Genomic DNA, 8,763 nt, shown 5'->3' with positions numbered 1-8,763 from the left:
AATCATGGTGTCATGTCCCTGACGATGGAAATCATTTCAGTTTTTAAAGGATGGATGACGAGGTTAAGGATGGACTAGTTCTAAGTGTCGTTTGGTGTTGAAGAGACACTTAGATTAGTTTAGGACTTTGTTTTTCCTTTGGCCATACTATTAAGGGGGGTATGGACTAGTAGCTTGACCTAGGTTAGTCTAGTGGGTTAGGTGTGGTGCACACTTGTTAAATCTAGCACTAGGTAGCTCCAGAGTAGCCCTAAGATCAAATGGAGCAAACTTCATTCACATATGATTTCGAGTTGGAAGTGAATGGAGGGTAAAATGACTGATCGGACGTTGGTCTGGTTGTGACCGAATGCTGAAGGGTGAGTCCGGTCAGTTCATTTCATCAGCTGGAGCTGTCTGGTTGTGATCGGACGCTGAGTGAAAAGTGACCAAACGCTGGGTGCCTATGTTTGGTCAACTCCAAAGAGGTTCCAAAGAGGGAGATTCCTGATCGGACGCATCCAGTCAGTGCTGACCGGACGCTGGTCAGGATCCTGTAACTGACCGGATGTTGAATGGTGAAGTGATCGGACTCTAGGTGCCAGCATCTGGTCAACATCAGTAAGGTTCCAGAGAGTGTTTTTCATGACCGGACGTAGGTTAGAGTCCGGTCAGAACTTAATGGCTCTTTCTGACACAGCGGCAGGGATAACTGACAGATGCGTCCGATCATCCTAACCGAAGCATTCGGTCACCCCGCAGAGTGATGACTCAGCCCCCATATGTTATGTTTTGAATGAGGGGGTATAAATACTTACTCCACTCATCCAAAGGAGGTCTCTTGCCCATTTGTTCAGCTGAGGAACACCCTTGAGAGTGCAAAGGAGAGCAAGAGCCTAGTGAGGTGATTGAGATTTGAGAATCCAAGATTAAGGCCTCATTAGTGCAAGGAGAGTTGCAAGTGTGCATCCACCCTTCTCATTAGGCTTGTCGTGGTCAAGTGAGAGTTTGTACTTGTTACTCTTGGTGATTGCCATCACCTAGACGGCTTGGTGGTGATCGGGAGTTTGGTGATCATCCGGTGGAGCTTGTGGATGACCCAACTCAAGTTGTGAGCGGTTGTGGGCAATTCACCGTGATGGAGTGTCGAAGAATCAGCCCATAGAGAGCACTTGATCCTTACGTGGATCAAGGGGGAGCTACACCCTTGCGCGGGTGCTCCAACGAGGACTAGTGGGGAGTGGCGACTCTCCGATACCTCGGCAAAACATCGCCGCATTCCTTCTCCTCTCTTTACTTTAAGCATTTACATTTCATCAATTCATTTCTTGTCTTTACATTCTTAGAATTGCCATGCTAGAGTAGGATTGGAACATAGGGTGCAAAAGTTTTATGCGGTAGAACAATAGGAATACATTCTAGGCACAAGGGGTGAAGTGGGCTAAGTGTAGAGTTTAATTATTGCAAAGAATTTTAGAATTAGGCCAATTCCCCCCCCCCTCTTGGGCATCTTGATCCTTTCATGCTCATATATTTTTCTTCTTTTCTTTATTTCGACCTTCATGTGTCCATATATTTTTCTTCTTTTTCATACTTTTGCATAGCCCATGACTCTTCTACTAAACCATATATTTAGAGAGAGATAACTATCTTTTAAAGCATGGAGTATTTAAAGTGGAACCTAACAAACATGTTTTTGTCTACTCCCAGTGTAAGAGTAGAACATTTTTGAGTGGATCTAAATGGAAAGCATGTTTTTGCACCTACTCCTAGTGTAGGAGTAGTGCATATATGTGGCGTGTACGTGATCTGGATCTTGGGAGCATGATAAATTTCTCAACAAGGGTCACAAGGTTTGACCAAACTCAACACAATTACAAGTAGCATATGTAGAAGGTTTAAAAACATGTAAGAACATGATTTGGCTTTGGTAGGAATTTCTCACCATTGAGGAGTATGTGATACTATGGTTTTATAATATTTTATCAAAAACAAAATCTCCAAGCACCTTGAATAGAAAAGGTAGGATGTCTAAGCCAGAACTATATCACACTCCACAACAACTTAGTCAATATGATTGTCCTATAAAGATATTTTCCCACAAGCATAAGTATATGCATATGGAACAAACTTTATGAAAGCTTCTATCTCAAAGATGTTATAAACACGTTACTTTTCAAAATTTTAATTGAAGTGTGGTCTTGGTTCATTTTAGATTGCAAAAAAGCATGTTAAAATATCATACATGTACCAAGAAAATTAGAGGAACTGTCAAACCAGTGTTTTCAAAGTGAAGCATTACTTGTTGTAGAACTTTCACATTTAGGTCGATCAATCCCCCCCCCCCCACACACTTTGTTCGAAGTGTGTCCTAGTCACAAAGACAAGGTAGAGATAAAGTGCATGCGCTCTGTTGGTGGAAAAACACCAATAGAACCAAAACTTTATTCATTTTTCTCTAGCCTTAGGTACATTGAACATGATAAAGTTGATGTTATGTGCCTTGTTCAATCTTATAACATGGGTGATAAGATCAGAAGGATGAGCATGAATGTATCATTTGAATAAATCTGGCAAAAAAGGGTTGAGTTGCTTAACCTATGGAAGGATTGTCCAACTTTACATAATGTATTACATGATTATGACTATCATCTTCTAGAGATAAGATATGCAACATTTTAGTTCATTTGGTTAAGACTATGAAATCAATAAAGTGGTGTTATGAACAAACTTAAAGAACAAGACATGTTGAGTTAGTCGGGTTGGATCAAGTAAAGTTGTAACTCAAACATGTTTGATTCTTCATTTATGTGCATACCAGAATTGAGGAAAAACTTTTTTAACAATGACCATTTACCTTAAGATGTTACCTTTGTCATTGCAGCGTGATAGCACCATGTGATGAAGGGTAGATGACTTGTGGTGGTCCTTCCCTTTTGCTTGAAGTTTTCCTTGCTCGGCTAGCCTCGCATCTTGAGTTGTTCATGAGCTTCTTATCTCCTAGATTGCACTCCTTTCTCATCCTTTTTATCATGCCATCTTTTTGCTCTTTCTTTTGTGGATCTTGATATTTTGTTTGGACCTTCCGCTCTACTCATTGTTTCGCTCCTGCAAAGGATTAGTGGACAACCTATACCCGATGGGATGCACATGGATTTTGAGGAAAGGGTCATGTTGTCATAGAGCTAAAGGTCATCTTCTATGCTACAGAAAAGTTGGTTTTAACATTTTAATTAGCATAGAACATTTATCCATGTTTTAAATGATGTGCCTTCATTGTTCACCAAAACATCAAAGCTTTAAACAAAGTTAAGGCAAAGATGTATAAAATTGTTTTGAACAATACCTCAAACCTTGATTTGTTTCCATGAATGATCTCATGACTTTCCCAACAAAATTTGAAAGTTTTCCTGTAGGGGTTAGTCCATATGTACAACCAAATTCTATACAAGTATGTTTTGATTCAATAGTCAATACTTCCAAACCAAATCATGCTAGTGTAGAAAAGGAAGCATGAGAGAATAAAGAGATTCATTCAAAAAGAAACAAAAACATGTTTGGTGAATCAAAGGAGCATGATTATTTTAGTTATTATGTTTTTATTTGCATGATTATAAGTTAGCAAGTTGAGCATAGTCTAAAGATAGAGACAACCAAGATAATTTAGCAACATGGCTTGAGATTTTTTTAGAAAAGTTCATCCCCCACACTTGAATTTTGCAGCACGCAAAATCAAGTTTGGATGATATTCTCTCATGAATGTGATCCAATGTTGCATGATGATTGGTTGGGTGTACCTTGTATTTTCATCCTTCATTCTTTTTGCTTCAAACCTGAAATGGTTAGTGACAAAAATACCTGAAGGAATAATTTCACAATTATATCTCTAAGCTCATTCCACAAAGGCATCAATTTTTTACAAAAAAATATATATTATAACAAAAGGTAAAAGCTCAGGTTATCTCCCGGAAGTGCTTGTTTTAGGACAGAAGCTCATCCTTGAGAAACCTTCAAATTGCGTCTCATGTTGGTGAAGTGGTTTCACCTCCAACACCAATCTTCATGAACCTGTCTCAAGATTCATGCCAAAACACTATGAGACTTGCAATATTTATGATAAACAAAAGCATCTACAACCATTCTTTCAAAGTTTTTATGGACAAGAAGTATGAGGGGGTTGAAGATCTTGTGTGTGGTGATGTTAGAGAAACAAATCAATTTAGGAGATTTCTCCTGTGAGCATGGATTTGATGAGGTGGTCATGAAGTAGCTTCCATGCTCGTTGATGCCGTCTTCCTTTTCAAGCTGCAAGATTGATTTCTCATGAATGTCCAAAATTTCCCTTGGATTGGTGACTCTCGGGTTGATCTTGTCCAAGGCCTCCTCCAAAATTGGACGAGTCATGTTTATTAAAGAGATTGACTTAAGCTCATCCTTTGGATAAAGAATAGGTTTGGTTTCTTTCCTTGAAGCTCCGACTTCGTCCAACCATTTTTTACTTGCAATGGCACATGAATTCTTGATGTACTCTAGTTGTTGTCGGTGCTCTTCTTGGTCAGATTTGTGGCCTTCGTTATTCCCATGCCTTGGTTGTTTTAGTGGATTCCCAAAGTCTATGATAGGATCATCATAAGACTCAGGAGGAAGGGCTTTAGAGGGATCATCAGGGTCAAGGATGGGTTTAGAGATGGGTTCAAAACATATATCGGTTGTGGGCATAGAAGGGGAGAGTATAGGAATGGTTTTTAAATAACTTGGTTCTCCTTCTATGGGCTCACTTGACACTCCATCCTTGGACTTTTCCTAATGTTCCTCATAGGAATTTGATTTGGGAGGCTTTCTAAGAGATTCTTCCTTGAGAAGATTTGAATTATGTTCCCTTGAAGGTCTCTTATGCAGCTAGAAGTTTAAGGTGTTCCCAAAATCAGCATTAAAAAGGTCATCCTCGATTTCCAGCATGAAATCCAAAAGTGGAATTTCTTCCTCCTTCGATGCTTTGGGAGATGGGATAGCTGAGGTTTGTATTGGACTTTGTATAGGCTCGGGTTCAGGCTCAACTATCTGAGGTTCCTCCTTGAGTATCTTCTCTTCCACTTCTTCAGGGAATTCCTCGTGTATACCAGTGTAGGGGGTGTTCTCTAGGATTTTGTCAATAATATTCCTCCCATTACTAGTAGAGACATGCAAAAACAAACCTCCTGAAGCTATGTCAAGAAACTGCACGGTTTCCTTACTAAGACCCATGTAAAAATATTGAAGAATATGGTCTTGAATAGCAAGGTCAGGGCCAGTGATGATGAGGCTATTAAAACAAGCCCATGACGTGCCAAGAGATTCTTTTTCTTTTTGTTTAAAATATAGAACCTCTAATTGAAGGCTGACCACTCTAGAGATGGGAAAGAAAGATAAGAAAAATCTAAAACATAAAGTTTCCCAATCTCCTTGCAAACTTCCTATGGTTTGATCATACCAATGTTTAGCTATTCCCATCAAAGAGAAAGGAAATAGCTTCCATCTTAGAGTTTCGTCTGACATGCCAGCAATATGCAAGCATGCACATGTCTGTTCAAACTCTCGTAGGTGAAAGTATGTGTTCGCATCGCCTTCTCCCGAGAATGATTGTTCCTGAATCATTTTTATTAAACATGGGCGCAGCTCATAGCCAGGTGTTAGAATAGGCTTTGAAGATTTTGGTGGTTCTAGGCATGCGCTCGTAGGTGCAGCATATTTATAAATAGGCATGGTGTCCATATTAAAAAGAAATAAAACAAAAGATACAAGGTTAAGCTAGGTTCGACGTTAACACAGCAACCGTTTCCTCGGCAACGACGCTAGAAAAGCTTGTTGACACCTATGGTGGCACGCAGAAAAATCCGCAAGTGCATGGATATTGTAGTAGATTTTCGAATGAGTATTATGAGTTATCGTATCCACAGGGAAACATATGAGATTAGCTGCAAACCAACTTAACCAGGGATAGCAACAAGGTTAAGGATAAATAGGAGTGTAGAGAGGACTTCTATGGCTTTTAACTTCTAACTTAAGTTAGCGTTGTATTATAGTGTTCACCTGGGGACATTACTAACGAAGAGCATAGCTAAATATACCTCTTCTGTCGCAACCAGGTCCTGCTAGTCCTACAGGTGGGAGGTGGGTTATAAAGGACCAACATAATTGTCACTCACGCGGTCTACCACACGTTCCGGAATGCAGGAGGCATCCACAAGTAACCAAGAGTCTAAGCACCAAGCTTACACTAATGATTACTACTTTAACCTAGGAGCTTAACAAGGATTAAAGCACTCAAACGAGTCGTGATCCTAATGAACACGAAAGAACAAAACTACTTTAAATCAAAAATTAATTACCAGAGTTATCTCGAACGCAGGCTCGAATAGACCCTGAATCCGCCAAGGTACAAGTTGTAGAGATAGCATCGACAAGCCTGGTACTTCCTTCAACTCTTCCCTTACTCTCTAACTCACTATTTTCTATGTACAAAGAATAGATCCTAATCTAGCTGACTATTCTTCTCTTCAATTGTGATGCCTTCTGGAGGGGGTCTAGGGGTCCTTTTATAGGGGTCACCCAACACCCTGTGGGCCCATAAATCCATGGCACGGCTCCATCTCGACTCTCCAATCCAAACTGACTTCGAAGCACGGTGGAGATTGATCCTCAAGGTCGATGGAGAGTCCACGTTGAAGGGGAGCCTGATAGGAGGGGGCCACAGGTCGGCCAACCTAAGGGGGTCAGCCAACCCCCTCTGGTCTCCTCTGCCGTTGATCTTTGGCAGTAAGTCTCCAACGGTGGATGTGAGGCCAGTGGAGTCGGTTCCTTTGCGGATCATCATGATTTTCTGACGTATTATGGCCAACTTTGGTCCGTTTTCTTTATAAATAAGCCTGCATGTAAATATTCACCAAGACTTATAGAATTCGTTAGTTTAAACCTCTATTTCCTATGTTGGTGATTGATTTTAAGGATAAATGCAAGCTAAATTGATGGTTTATTTTTGCTGTAGCGACTGTCAATAGTGTCCTTAGCATGTGTATGTAGTAATAATTATACTAGAGACGGTTGTTTCTAAGGTCTGTCTGTAGCAAGGAAAATATTACAGATGCTTATTCTTAGCACGCGTCTGTAGTAGATGTGTACTTACAGACGCTGCTAGTCTACACGTGTCTATAGTGTTTTCCTTAGTACAGACGCGTCTGTAGCCTACACCAGTCTGTAGCCCATAGCACAGACATAGAGCTAGCTATACATACACAAATCTCATAGATATATATACACAGATCTCACAATATATACACATCAGATCAGCAGATCTCACACAAATGACATATATATACACATATCACACCTCTTCACTTAATAAGATCAGTAGTACACTGCTTTGTTCATCTCACAAATGCCACATATCGCAGATTCACATGTAGCTCCAAACTCACACACAACTCCAAACTCTAATCCTATTCATCATATTGTTTATTTGCACAATAAAACTTGCCTTTTTTTGTCTATGATCTGCGACACAATGAACATGGCGATCTTCTCTCTAATGTCCTCCAAGTTGATTGGAGTGGTCAGCACTTCAAATTCCTGTAAAACAGCAGTAGCCATAAGATGAAGCTGCACATATAAAGTTTACTTGCATTGCATTTGAAACAACTCTCAGAATGATACATCTAACTACTATGAAAAAGGCTATTCTAGCTAGCACACAAACTAAGTTCAGACTAATATATATACAGAGATGACAGCAGCAGCACAACTGTGCAGAAGGCTGTATTCCAGCAACAACAAATCACTAACTAACAGCAGCAGCAGCAGCAGCAGTAGTAAACATCAGCAGCAAAAATCACTGATTTTCAAGCAGTGAGTAGAGAAGCCACATGTAAAGCTCATATGAATTCAACATTCAAAGGAACCAGTAAAAGCTCATATGAATTGAAGCAGTAAGTAGAGAAGGCACATGTAAAAGCTCATATGAGCTCTTGATGACACAAACAACACTGATTTTCAAGCAGTAAGTAGAGAAGATTGACTAAAACTAACATTTTGCACCTCTGTTGTGGTTGTGAAAAATGTAGAATTCACAAATTCTATATGAGTCACTAGTTCAGTCTCCTTGTTTCAGTAGGCTCATGAAAGTTGTTCAGTAGCCTTAGGCAGGTTCTTCTCAAATATTTCCTATGTGTTACTTTCTATTTACCTATTTAGATGCATGTTACCTATTTAGCTATAAACACACATACACAACCTAGCTAGCTGGGTTATTGGCAGTGGTTACACAATAGCATAAGGTGGCTACACTTTCTCCTAGACAAATGCAAAGTTTACCATCCAGATCCGGCATAGGACCTAGCCACAAGACAGGGATGCTGAGCCTTGAGGTTTTCAGCTTTGGAGGATCCTAGTGTATCCCATTCAACTTTGAAGAACACCTAATAAGTAAATAGATCTGCCGTACCTCAGGATATCCAAGTTGGTCTATCCCATCGCAAGCATCCAGTTGTGGGCCACATAGAACCCACATGTGTTGTCCAGAGGTTGCTGCTGGCACTGCGAACATATCAAACACATGGTTAATAATGGAATTGAAACACTACTTCACATTTGGAAGTGAAGCACTACTTACTGCAATTTTGGTGGCATGGGTCAACTTCACATTTCTTGGCTTGTTCTTCGCCTTGGGTTGGGAATTGCCAAAAGCCCTGCACATGCATGAGTTGTTGTCACATTTTTTTGACTTTCAATAACATAATTAAGAAAGAAATA

This window comes from Miscanthus floridulus, chromosome 13 (genome assembly GCF_019320115.1).
Source record: "Miscanthus floridulus cultivar M001 chromosome 13, ASM1932011v1, whole genome shotgun sequence".
NCBI lineage: Eukaryota > Viridiplantae > Streptophyta > Magnoliopsida > Poales > Poaceae > Miscanthus > Miscanthus floridulus.
The sequence above is the reverse complement of the archived record's forward strand: the minus strand, read 5'-3'. Positions refer to the sequence as shown.